This window comes from Ictidomys tridecemlineatus, chromosome 2 (genome assembly GCF_052094955.1).
Source record: "Ictidomys tridecemlineatus isolate mIctTri1 chromosome 2, mIctTri1.hap1, whole genome shotgun sequence".
Lineage (NCBI taxonomy): Eukaryota > Metazoa > Chordata > Mammalia > Rodentia > Sciuridae > Ictidomys > Ictidomys tridecemlineatus.
In genome coordinates, this window is record NC_135478.1 from 149645247 (window position 1) to 149659177 (window position 13931).

Genomic DNA, 13931 nt, shown 5'->3' on the forward strand with positions numbered 1-13931 from the left:
GGTTTTTCCAGAAGGTCTTAAGGGTGGAAGGAAACTCGAAGGACAGAGGGAGCCAGAACATGGCTAGACAGTTTCCAGACCTGCTGGGAAACAAAAAAGTCAGCCTGCAAGGAGCTAGATAAGTTGTATGTCTGTAATCTATCCACTCACTCTGATCTGCTTTTTCAATGTTAATTGGTGAGCTTTCTAACCAGCAAAAGAGACAGACCAAAGACGCAAGATAGAGAAGGTATTACCAATAGGATGAAGTTCAGGCAGGCTACGGAATAGGTGATCTCAAAGACACCGGTGGAGGCGTTAGCTTTGCCCAAGAATGGAGCGTACTGAGGCAAAAATAAAGGCCAGGGTTAGTAAGGAGAAAATCTGCAGCACAGTTAGAAATCGGAAGTGAAGCCTGATGATCTTCAAAGACTTCAGAAAACCAAGCAAACCGCTTCTATTTTTCAAATGTCTAAACTAAAAAAAATATATTCACAAAAAAATGGAAATACAGGACTTCCATGTATATTATGAGGGAGCCAAAGAGTACATAAGATCCCAAACCACCTAGATACATGTGCATAAACTATGGCACACATGTACCCACCCGTGTACACTCAGAACAAGCCCGTTCCAAAACTAGGAGGTTTTGTTGATTACACTGCTTACAGTACACACTGACAATTTTTCCCAAGTTTCTTTTCCTTTAGAGATTCATTCTATAAAACTTCTGCCCATCTCAAGCAGATGAGAGCCGGGTATGGGTCACACCCTTCATTACGTACTTAATGGAGTAGGAGTGCCTGTCTGGTAACCAAAGAACCTATTTAGCTTAAAGAAAAAAAACATGAAAGGTCAAGTATTTTTAAGTGATTGAAGAAGGCAGGTAAAATGATTTCTCCAAATGAAAGAATTCGTGTACCTTATCTGCTTACATGAAAAGCACTGACTGAAAATGGGCCAGGATGAGGATATTATTTCAGGATTTGGGCATTATAATGTGTTTTATTGTATATAAGGAAAATTCTTTAAGAAATTGGAGAGGAATGTAATGTTATGGGAATACAAAAAGCTCCTTTAAATGGGAAAAAAAAATCAGAAGGAAATAAAGCATTGAGATGGGTGGGCATAGATAATTTATGGAAAGCAGAAGCCAAGAGTGTGAGCAAGAAGGTAGCCAGAACTCGGAGCTATTTTAAGAGTAAAAACCATGTGAAAAATGTCAAGTATAAGATTATTCTTATTTGACATTTTTATATAGCAGCAACTTATAAAAACATCAAACACTGACATAATCCTTCCTGTAGCATTTTAACACATCATTATATTGTTAACAATGTCAAATGTCTATAGCCATTCGTGTGACTTTTTAATAGATGACATTTTTATGATAGTTTTTAGGATAATCTGCATTCTCACATTTTTATATTCAGCTATGGTCTTAAAGTGTCAAGAATGGGCAATAGCTATTATCTACTATTCTTGGAGTCTTAGAGATCTTGAGAATATCAATATAAAGTAAACCTTAATCTGATGGCTTATTTCCCTAACTTTTCTCCTTTTAGAAATTAAAAAGCAGGAATTAGGTAAAGATGAGACTCTAGGTGAGAGCCAGAATAAGCTGGAAATTAAACCTGCTTTGGCCAGCATGAAAGGCATGTCACCCAGGGTCATGTTCCAGGAGACATGATTACATATGTAATTTGTTACTGTCATCCCTAATTGAGCAGGAGGGTCACCAAGTATCATTTTACTTTCAGGGACTAAGTTGTATCAAATGTACAGCCAAATTTCTCTGGTTATTCCTCTTAACTGTAGAGGACAAAGCAATTGAAGATGTATCAAAGATCAGGCAGCCAGTCAGCTAGAGAAGGGAAATCAGAACAACTGACTAAAGAGTCTAATGTAGGAATGGCAGACTTTTAGGAAGTGTAAAACTGTCAATATTTTAGGTTTATAGACCATATCCTGACTTCAACGATGCTGCAAGTACAACATTCAGCATCAGTTGCATATAATGGGTGTGGCTGCATTCCTGTAAAACTTTATGAAGTACTAGACTGGGTTGATCACTAGAAGTGAGAGAACTATAGCTCATGGGACAAACCTAAACAAGCCATCAAAGATGGCAGGTCAAACCTGAAACTAGTTTTATCTCGATTCCATAACAGTGAGATCTTACCAGATGCTAAGTACCAGTCTAGACACTTTACACAAAATTCATTATTTCATTCCGTAACTGCCATCATTATCCTCATATTACAGATGAGACTCAAGCTCAGAGAAGTTATATGGATTGCAGGTTACTTACTACCTGCTGTTCATTGCATGAAACAGACATAGGACACTAAACATACTTAGTCCTAAAAAGGCATGGAGTAATCTGTACCATTTAGATTTAGATCCAATGAGAGATCACTCCTAGAGCTATACATCTTGAGTTGGTCCTTACAAACAAACCTATTCTGAGCAAACGCCTTCAAACCCGCTGTTTTAGATGTGGTTCCCCCCCAAAAGCTCACGTGAGACAATGCAAGAAGGTTTGGAGAAAGTGCCTGGGTTATAGCTTTAGCCTCAGTGAATTAATCCTTGATGGGATTAACTGAAGTGGTAGGGTGTGGCTGGAGATGGGAATTTGAGTATGGCTTTGAAGTATGTTTGGATCTGGCCAATGGAGTTTCTCTGCTTCTTGATCACCATGATATGAGCCGCTACCCTCTGTCGCACACTCTGCCATGATGTTCAGCCTCATCAAGCCCCAAGAAATGGGGCTAGACTTCTATGGACTAAGACCTCTGAAACTCTGAGCCCTCAAACTTTCTCCAGTTGTGTTAGTCGGGTCCTTTTGTCACAGCAGCCAAAAAGCTAACACCCCTTCCAACAGCACAATGGAGAATGTGACCTTCTACAAAATGGATTCTCCAGCCAGAGGATGCCCAGGCCCTTAGATACTCTCAGCAAAGACCGGAAAAGGGCCTTTCACTTGGGCAGCAAGAAGACATGTTTTAATGAGTTTAACAGGAAAAACTGGGAAAGAATATCCCAGTACAGCTACCTACGGAAGTTCTTGCACCCGAATTCCTTGTCACTCCACAGCTCCATGAAGAATGAACGAAAAACCTAACAGGTGACTCGGATGTTCCTAGCATCTGTATGCTTCCATATACCACATGGAGCTCTCCGCATGCTCTGAAATCGAGAGTGATTTTTATCTTCATTTAATAATGTAATGAGTCATTAAGATTTAGCAAATTGCCTAGGGCATATCCTGAGGAAAGATTCAATCTTACTCTGCTTCAGGTTCTCTTCTGTTTAAGAAGTCTTTTAAACCATCACTTTGGTCACTGGAAGTTTCAAGAAGCCACAAAAATGGCGCATTATACAGTTTTGCTCATCTAAAGTGAGGACATGGGCACCCGAATACCAGTTGACTGATAAATTTCAGGCAGACTATAGTAATGGAGGGAGCTGAGGGTGTCTTGGTAAGATTGAGCCCCAGGCATCAGAACTGACAGGACCCACTGTCAACCTTTTCTTCCTAGAAGTACACTCTAGAGACCTACTGCTTGTGTACAAGTCACATCCAAATTGATGCTTGACTTCGGGGGGGGGGGGGTCCACACAGGCTCCTGTATCACTTCCCATCCTAGCACATCTGACTCTGCTACCTTCCCCAGCCACTCGCCTCACCCCAAACCCAAGGCAGAGAATGCAAAATGCCAATGCGAGATCTAAGTTTTATCAATTTTAGTTCTTTCAAACATTGAGAGAAACCACTGGTTTAAACAAAGTTTAAAGGGACAAAACCTGTCACGATTTATAAAATGTAAACTGAACACTCCTTTCTCCTTAAGGAGATGTGGGTACTACTTACATGCACACAGATACCACTTTTTCTAGTTTCCTTGAAGAAAGTGTCTAGTTTATATGTAGGGCCAACAAATGACAGCCATGCTAGACTAGGAAGCCGATGAGTGGTCGATATTCCAAAATTTTCGTCCCAATTTCCCCATCCTCAGAATTAGCCACTCTAAATCAAACTGACATATGAACATCTGACGTTGAAACCAATAGGTCACGTTTGCAAATTCATCAGAAACAGAACTGGATTCTTCTATTTGCTCCAAGTCCAAAAACCACCCTTCTAGTGCTCTGACCACTATTTGCAGCTTTCCCTTAAAATCCCATTGTCTTTGTAGAAGACAATTTTCCATCTGAGCAGGCATATAAACAATGGCCATTTTTCCTTTCCTTCCAGCAAGACCCAGAAAACTAGAAACTAGCACTATTTATATCAAAGGAAACCTGAAAACTTATCCAATTCTAGGTATAAGACTACTATGGAATCACGTGTAGATAGTCAACCGATATTTTAAGTAGAGATGAAAGTAGCATTCTCTTAGTAGCAAAGATTTCGTTTCCTACTAGAAAATGGATTCAAACTCAATCCTATGAGCTTTGACCTCTACCAACAGGAAGTCCAGTTTTTAGCCTTTATGCTAGTGTAATAAGATATTTCAGGGTTGAATTCAATGTTCAGAAAGCTCAGACTGCAGAATTGGAAAAGTCACCTAAAAACACTAGGTGATTCTGAGCCTGGGGTTTTTCTTCCTCGTAGAACTCAGATTGGGTACATACACCATTTCTCTCAAGTATGCTCACTGCTGACCTGCCATCCCCAGGACACATTCGAACCTCTTTTCTAGTAGTAGAAATGGGTTTATAATCACAAGTTTTAGAGCTCAAGGAACTTCAGATCATCTCACTCATACATCTCATTTACAACTAAGGAGTCTAAGTGGTGATGAAGAAGCCTTCAAGGTCATACCTTGTGGACAAGCCACCCATCTCTTCCGATTGCAGTTCTCTTCTTCCCCTCCTCCTCGTTGCTTTGGCAGCTAAGCCATCTGTATGCTCACAAGGCCTCCCTCATGACCTTGGCACTCACTTGCCAAGTGTTCCCATCCTCAGCAGTCATTTGGCAAGTGGGCACCAAGGTCATCCAGGAGGCCTCCATTTCAAGTTTGTTATACCAAGATAATCCATCACAGGATTGTTGTAAAAACTAAGAGGTAGTGGAGACAAATGCAGTTATATTGAAGTCTACAGCGATTTACAAATGTTCCTTATCAGAGGTTCCACTTCTTCCTGAAAACTTCAAATATCAATTCCCAGAGCTACAGTTGAGTGCTGACCACATAGAACCTTGAAATCTGTCCTCCTGGCAACAGGCCTTGTACCCTCAAACATAAAGGCCAAGTATAGCGCTTGGAAAAAAACTTTCAAAGTTCACAGCAGTTTCTAAACAGATCATCCTAACAAAAAGTTGGGAAAGTCTCAGGCCCTCTGCACAAGGCAGTGACATAGTTATAATGATCTGCCTTGGTTTGGCCCAAGACACAACAGCTGAAGGGGATGCTGGCCTCTCCTGGGGCTTTGCCATCTGGAGACCTCAGGTGGACAAGACCCTGGAAACCTGCTCCCTCAGGCAAAGGAGAACATCTTAAAGTGACTTTAAGCCCCAAAGTACCCTGGGAGAAATACAACTTGCTTTTTAAAACACTTTAGGAAGATTCTTATTGTTAGGGATTAAGCATTTCCCTAGATTTTTAAATTCTGTCCTTCAAAAATGGAGTTGCACTTTCACATCTTCCATTTACCCTCTCAGAGCCGACTTCCTGAAAGGACCCCCTCAGCCTCCGCATGGCCTCCTTGAAGGGACCCTTGTCTTTTCACATCCCTGATACTGATGTAAATTGGGAGAGCACAGCTTCCCAGTTTGAATGAAGTGTTTAACTTGTCCACGAAGACAACAAGCCCTATCCCATTAGATTTTTTAAGAGGCCCTGTCACCAGTCAAGGCACTGGGTACCACCAGCCATGGTGGAGAAAGACATGCAGATTCCACCAGCCAGGGAAGATAGCAGTGATGGAAGCTGCTGGGTGCTATGTCACTGTCAGGGAGGAGGCAGATCTGACAGGTGGTTTAAAAGTGGGCTCCAAGTTTGAATCCGTTTCACTGATTATTAGCTATGCCTGCTGCTTAATCTAAGCCCGAGTTTCCTAACCTATAAACTGGGAATTGTAGTGTCTATGTAAGATAGTCAAGAAGAATAATGTGCAACTTTAGTACATTACAATAAATAATGCTGCTGTTACACTCTTGGTATTAGTTTCCTGTGGCTGCTATAACAAGTTACCATGGGTGGATGGCTGAAAGCAACAGAAATTTATTCTCTAATGATTCTAGAGGACAGAAGTCAAAAAAATTTGAGGTTGTATCAGGGTTAGTTCTCACCAACGGGTTCCAAGGGCAAACCCATTCCATACCTCTTCTAGCTCCCGATGGTTGCCAGCAGGCCTTGGTGTTTCTTGGCTTGTAGCTATATCTCTGACCTTTGCCTAAGTTTTCATCTGACCTTCACCTCTGCTGTCTCCTCCCCTTTTCTTATGGCACTTGTCTTTGGATTTAGGGCCCACCCTAGTCTAATATGCATTTCTCTTAAGATCTATGTCTACAAAGGTCATTTTTCTAAATGCCACATTCTTAGGCTCCAGGAGGACATGCTTTGTGGGGGCCATGATTTGACTCAGTAAGCCTTGTCTTTAAAGAAAAAGGTTAGGATACAGAAGTCTCAAGCCTATTTTCCTGTGTAAGATAGAATATGGGTGCATTCTTTCCTGTTTAGAGGCCTATCTAATCAGACTAAGGCTGTGATAAAAAGGTGGCCTCCATCGTGTGGCCCACTGGCTTGCGAACAGATCCAGGTGTCAAGAGGTGGAAACTAAAAGGACTTCAGATAAAAACAGGAGATGGTCCAGGTAGCCCAGCTTCCTTGATGAAGGAACAGACCTGAGAAGCACTGTGCCTGCCCAAGGTGCATGCATGTGAAGTCCCCCCACTCCCCGCAGAGCCAGGCACCCGGACCAGGGCTCTCTCTACCTCATTGATTCTTCTTCCTATCACCCTTTCACAGGCCCCAGAAGTCATGAGATGAACTCTAGATCTTGTAAGTCCATAGATCTTGTAAGTCCATAAGTAAGATCCTGTTTCACACTTTCCCTATACCCCTGAATTTAAAAGAGATTTAGGATATATTACCAAAATATGGCACCTTTGCATTTGAGATAACCACAAACAGGAGGGCTCTCTGACCATCCACCGCCCTTCTCCTGTGATGGAGACTATAAAAGATAGAATTTTCTAGACTTCCCCTGAAGTAGGTCACAGAGCCTCATGAGAGGTACCCACCCCTATACCCAGAGGAAAGGCATATCCTTATCTTTGAAGGCACAGGGACATAGCAAGGCCTATTTTGTTCAGGGTATTTTAAGTTCTCCCAACATCCAATGTCACGAGATCATACCCTCTACATATCTGCCGAGATCAAAGTTAGATTATACAAGTTTCTGTGTTTCTTTGAGTATTTCTAGTGGCTCCTGTGTCAACTTATATTAGATAAAGCATAAGAACTTAAGTTTTTAATCCTCTACAGTTTCTGGCAAACAGCCGAGACATCCCACTTCAGAGCCTACAGATGAGATTCTGGAACTACTATCAAAAAGCTGGCAAAGAATTCTTACCCAGGTACACTCTACAGATCTGCCGCGTCCCATCAAGAGATAAAGGTATGGACTTCCCCCTGACCGTTCCTTTCCAAATTCTTGGGAGGAAATTGTTAGGATTGTGAAATCATGTAAACGTGGCTTAGGGTATCCATTAGTTATTGATTTTCCTCTTGGGGATAGCTAGTGCTTTTCTCAAGAGAAACTGGCTTGAATTTCTACCTGTCAGTTTTGCAAATCTATGGCATTTTGACTATTTACATCTTCATTTTATGAACTAAAGTTAGAAAAGCCAGGATGCCAGTCTATTTGCTTTTCTATATTTTGGGGTTGTTATAGTTTGGATCTGGAATTTCCCCCTTGGGCTCGTATGGGGAAGGCCTGGTCCCCAATTATCAACGTCCAGAAGCAGGACTTTTAGGAAGTGATTGGATTCAGGAGGGCTCAACCTCAGTGGATTCATGGTTTGAATGGACTCTTGGGAGGCGAGGGACACTGTAGGAGTTGGGACCTAGTTGAAGGGGGCAGGTACTTGAAGGCATGCCCTTGGGACTATCTTGTCCCTGGCCCCTTCCTCTTTCTGCTTCTGGCTACCATGAGGTAAACCCCTTTGTTCGGTCACACCCTCCCCACCATAATGTTCTGCCTCACCACAGGCCCATAGGGATGGAGTCAAATGAACTGAAACCTAAAACCATGAGCCCAAGTCTCTTGTTTTTCCTCAGGAGTTTTGTTAATGTTTTAGTTGTAGATGGACAATACCTTTGTTTTTATCTATGGTGCCGAGATTCAAGTCTCGTCCTTCACATATGCCAGGCAAACACTCTACCACTGAGCCACAACCTCAGCCTTTCAAGTATTGAGAGTGACAAAGTTGACTGGTATGTGGACACAGTATGAAAAGCATTTTCCAAATTTCTAGGAGCAATAAGATCTTATAACTTCACCTCAGTCTTTGGTAATACAATCTTCTGAAGATTCATCAGACAGGTGGTTGGAATCCAAATACTCTATTCTTGTTCTTTATGGTTGTGAATCCTAGAGATCAAGTTTGTAGGCTAAAATTGCCACACAGAACAATGACAAAGAATGTTATCAAGGATAAGTTGAATTCAAAATTCTTTCGATTTGCCCAAAGCTTCAACTTGAGGAAAAAACGTCTAAAAGGGCAGAAGGAAACTTGTCAAAAACCGAGAATTCTGAATTTTTATACTTTCACTCCGTTTTGAATTAAGACTTTTCCCCCCCAAAGGAGGAAATTCTTTATATTTAAAGTAGTTTGAAAGTTGTAAAGAGCTATAAAGTCCCTTAGAGAAACTAAGTCAGCTGAGATTTTATCAGGCAATCTCACCATATGAATCCCAGTAGCTGATAAGTTGACAGCCTAGAAGAGGTTATTGCTGGTCTCCAACCATTACAAATGTTACCAGGAACATGAGCATCACAGGGAGCTTATTCAAAATGCAGAATTGCAGCTCTTGGCCCTGTAGGAAACAATTTGATTACGATCCTCAAAGAATTCATATGCACAGTTTAAGAGGTACTTCTGCCAGCAAGAAGGGTAACTTTATAAAATGATTAGTCAAATGCTAATGCGTACTTGATTTAGTTCTACCAACACTGCAAGTTGAGCTAAAATCTGACAAAATAGATACTAAGCTATGTAAGCCAAATTCAAGTACCAGAAATTTTCCAGGCACCAAAAACCCCAAAGGAACTCAGCATGTGAGCTAATGCAGTAGAGTCCCTAGTATGTTCCAGACTAAGGTATAGGTCCTCACAGCAAGGGACAATCATTAAATACCCATGGGGGGAGGAGAAATCAGATGAGACCTTTGACCCAGGTGAGTGCAGAACTTGAATTCCTACATAAACCCTGCCTCTTTTTTTTTCCCCTTATACAAAAGACAGTTCAAGGAAGTCAAGAAGTCAGATCTAGGGAGTCCCAGGCCTTACTATGTACCAGATAGTATGAAACAGTTTTTACTTGGAGACTGTAATTGGTTTAAGACTCCAACATCTATGAATTCATACTGGAAAAGTGAAGCCTCTGGGACACTGAAGCTACAGCAAATAAGGCCTCCCACAAACCAGAGCACGTGACATACTGACCCAAGAATCCCAATTGAGAATGAGCCCAAGCAAAATTTAAAACCATGTGGGAATTATAAGGTCACATTATTAGGCAACACTAGTAAGTTAATATGCCTCAAAATATGTAGAACAATTTGAAAGACTATGGTTTTATTGACTTCAAAGCAATTTACTAGCCAGGTAATATAATTTTCCCAGCCTAAGAAGACTGAGGCTAAGGGGTAACTTATACGTAAGTTTGGAGGGTTCCTAAGTTCTAGTTGGGTCTGAAGACTTAAACCATTCCCACTGCCTTTAAAATTTTTTATTCTAGTTTGTTATGACAGAATGTACTACAGTTCATGTTATATAGAGAGAGCATGATTTCATATTTCTGCTTCTATACAAAGAATGTTCACAATATTTGTGTCTTCATATGTGTACTTGGTGGAATGAGATGGCCATCACTACCCTATTTTTTAACCCCCTTGTCCCCATCCCCCTTGCCCTATCTAGAGTTCATCTACTCCTCCCATGCTTCCCCTCCCAACCCCATTATGAATCAGTATCCTTGTCAGAAAACATTTGGCATTTGTTTTCTTGGAATTGGCTTGCTTCAATCAGCGTTACCTTCTCCAATTCCAACCATTTACCTGCAAACGCTGTGATTTTTATTCTCTTACTGCTGAGTAATGTTCCATTGTGTATATATACACAAATTTCCCTATCCATTCATCTAGGAAGGGCATCTAGGGTTGTTCCACAGGTTAGCTATTGTGAACTGTGCTGCTATAAACATTGATGTGGCTGTGTCCCTGGGGTATGCCGTTTTTAAGTCCTTTGAGTATACACCGAGGAGCAGGATAGCTGGGTCCAATAGTGCTTCCATTCCTGAGTTTTCTGAGGAAGTCTCCATACTGCTTTTCAGAGTAGTTACACCAATTTGCATTTTTCTTCTAGTATTGAGGAAACGTTTAATTTTTTGCCATTTAGAATGTTGGCCTGGGGCTTAGCATAGATAGGAACAATTAAAATTGTAAGAACTGTAGTTTTAGTGTTTTGCACATTTTGTCAAATGCTTTTTCTGCATCTATTGATATGACCATGTGATTCTTTAGGTCTGTTGATGAATTATGTTTCCATATGTTGAACCAGCCTTGCATCCCTGGGATGAAACCTCTTGGATCATGGTGCACTTTATATTTTGTATTTGATTTGCCAAAATTGAGGATTTTTGCCATCTACATTCATTAGAGATATTGGTCTGAAGTTCTCTTTGATGCATCTTCATCTGTTTTTGGAATCAGGGTAATGTTGGCCTAAAAGAAAAAAAAAAAAAGCACTTCCAAACTCATTCCATTTCATGAAATGATCTGAGTAATGGTACTAGTTCTTTAAAGATCTTGTAGAACTCTTCTATGTATGCATCTGGACACCAACAGAAGCCTATTTCATTGCTTTAGATCTGTTTAACTTGTATATACCCATCCCGATTCGGTTTGGGCTAATCATGACTAGAAGTTTGCCAATGCCTTTGATATTCCCTATTTTATTGGAGTACACATTTTCAGATAACTAGAAGTTATCACAGTAGACACTACAGAAATACAGAAGATATTTCCTTTTTCATTGTGTATGTTAATTTGAGTTCTCTCCCCTCATTAGCATGGCTAAGGGTTTGTCAATTTTTTAAACAAACTTTGTTTCAATTTCATTGATTTCAGTTCTGATCAATTTCCCGTCTTCTGCTTTTGGCATTTCCCCCCCCCCAGGACTTTGAGATTTAATGTTAAGTCAACAACAAAGTCAACAAATAAGTGACCTAAGTAATGAACTCCATACAATAAGCTTTCTTAGTACTGCCTTCCTAGTGTCCAAGATTTTGCTTTGTATCTGTATGTTGTATCTGTATCTTTTTTGTTTTATCTCCTTGATGTCTTTTGCAGCCCATTGTTCATTCAGTAGCATAGTGTTTAAGTGTTTCCAGGTGTGGGAATAGGTTTTATTTTTAGTTTTATCATCGAGTTCTAATTTCATTCCATTATCTGATGGAAGGCAGGAGTATCTAATTTTTTGTATTTGCCAAGAGTTGCGTTGTGGCATATTTGGTCTATTTTAAAGAACGATCCATGTGCATCCATCATTGAAGGATGAGATAGACCATCAGTAAACTCTTAAGTTATTTATTGTATTGAGCTCTATGCTTTCTTTGTTCAGCTATTTGGACAGTCAATCCAGTGGTGAAAGAGGTGTTAAAGAATTAAGTTCGAGAGTCAGACCACAACATAGGAGTTTGATGAATGTAGATGCTCCACTGTTTGGAGCATCTGAATTTATTATTGTGTCTTGATGAATGGTTCTTTTAAGCAGTGTCAGATCAGGTGAGGCAGGCAGCGACCAAAGAAGACAGATTTAAAAGGGCCGCTGAACAGGCTTTGAGATATCACTCCCAGGAGGAACTCGATTAGACCCACAGAGGGGACAGGGGAAGCGTCTGAGGAGAAACCGCGTCGAAGCTCAACCAGACTGGACTTTTATGGGGCTTACAGCAGGAAGGGAAAGGCTTGGGACAGGAAAAGGTGTTTTTAGGGTCCCTTGACCCCTTGGAGTTGGTCAGGGGAGTTGGCTGAACTCCAGGATTGGCCAGGGGGTCCTGTTGATAGACAGGCGATAGTCAGGAGATCTGGCTAATTGACAGGCATTTCCGCTGGCATCTGATGTTCCTTTCCCGTAAGGGCTGCTTTGTTCTAAGTCGCCACTAAGTCGCCACCACCGACCTTGTATGGAATGTCCTTTTCAATCCCTTTTGATTGACTTTGACTTGAAGTCTACTTTGATATGATGGAACCCCTAAAAACAAGTTTGCCATTAAGACACTGGACACAATATACAAAAATGGTGAATTATCTACAATATAGTCAGAAGATTTGTAAAAGGGTTTACAGTTTCTGGAGGTGGACAAAGAACCAGGGGTAAGAAGAATGATATGCTGAGGAGGTAAGTGTCGAGGATAAAGTTGTCATCTTAGGAAGTGTGAAATAGAAATCTAAACAGGAAGACTAGTAGCAGAAGGGAGAGAAGTAATTTTTGTTAGACAAGTAGGAAGACAATGGAGTACATAAGACATTGAGAATAAGTAGAAATTGATGGGATTAGAGAAACACAACACAGCTGTAATGTATTCAGATGTCTCAGTCCTCAGAAAATCCTAGTTCATGCAAACTACTTTGTTTCACATACGTTGGGGATGGGAGGGTGGGAGAACAGAAAGGGAGAGGGGAAAAAATCTTGAACAGGATTGTTTTGGTTGGAAATTGATCTTTCCCGTTTCCCTTCTCATCTAATAGGTGAGGTCATCTGTTAACCACCACCCTGAGGTCAGAGATACCGGTTAACTAGGGTGTTACTATGCTGCGTTAGCAGCTACTGGGGAGGGAAGGAGAGGTAGAAACCGAGTACTTAGCCAGCTGGAGTTCCAAAACTGGGAGTTGCTCCCCACTGAAGATGGCGATGAAGGTGGCCCAAGATTGGTTCAAGGTCTTTGGGGGTGGGGGGGCTATGTTTACAAGTTTTTTTTTTTTAATCCAAAATACATAAACGAGAACCTTTTCAGATGCCAGAAGGCCCGTGCACATCATGAGGTATTACATTTATGTCACAGAACAGTCTCATGAAAGTCATACACATGTTAAAGAGCTGTGCACTATGTGTATACACATACAAATTAAGGAGACTTTTCCTACTTACACAGTCCTCTGGTAGAAAATCTGGAAACTGGACAGTCCCCCTTGATTTCCAGCCTTGGATGTAGATAAACCTTTGAACAATTTTTTAGGATGAGATGTGTTATACAATATCCTTTAGACATGTTAGACATGTTAGAATGAAGAATCCTACCACATTAAGAGCATTATTCAAAGAAAAAGATAAAGTTTTGCATCTTGATTCAAATGTTGAAAGGATGATCAAAAAATTTTATACACATGTTCTAAAAAGAAAGTAATTCTCTTAACAGATCCACAATGCATTTCAGCCTCTCATTTATAAGCATCCGTCCGTAGTAGCCAAGATCTTCCTGTGCAGTCATGAACTTAAACAGGTGCCAGTAAAGCATCTGTTAAGTTAATCACTAATGAGGTCATGTGGTAAACCCCCCTCCTTTCCTACCCCCAAAAAAGCCAAGTGCAAAATCAGCTTCTATGATAAGATCAGCCAGGTCAAAGTTCTGGAAGTCATTTTGGTAACCAAAGCTTAAGGTTCTGTTTAGGGATTTGCCCCAAAACAAACCGATCCACAAAGCTTAAGTAAAACTA